Source organism: Phaethon lepturus, unplaced genomic scaffold (assembly GCF_000687285.1).
Source record: "Phaethon lepturus isolate BGI_N335 unplaced genomic scaffold, ASM68728v1 scaffold23074, whole genome shotgun sequence".
In the NCBI taxonomy this organism is placed as follows: domain Eukaryota; kingdom Metazoa; phylum Chordata; class Aves; order Phaethontiformes; family Phaethontidae; genus Phaethon; species Phaethon lepturus.
In genome coordinates this window covers 3,769-4,032 of record NW_010532886.1, presented here as the reverse complement: position 1 = coordinate 4,032, position 264 = coordinate 3,769, and positions in this window count along the sequence as shown.

Sequence of the window (264 nt, the reverse complement as noted above, 5' to 3'; positions counted from 1 at the left end):
GCAGACCTGCCGAGGCAGCAAGCCCACACGGCAGCGGTTTAACGGTCTGTATCGAGTGCTAATGAATCGCGCTTTGGCTGCGGATGTCTGTTCCCAAACCTCAGCCCTGTGTGTGCTGCTTTAGGGGGTCGCCTTAGATGGTGGGGGGGTGTGGTGGGAGGGCAGCGGGTGCTTGGTAGAGCACCGAGTCGGCAGCAGGGAAGGTGGTCTCTGCTCCTGGCTGCGTGCCGGGGGAGACAGTGGGCAGTGGGCTACAGCCCTGGC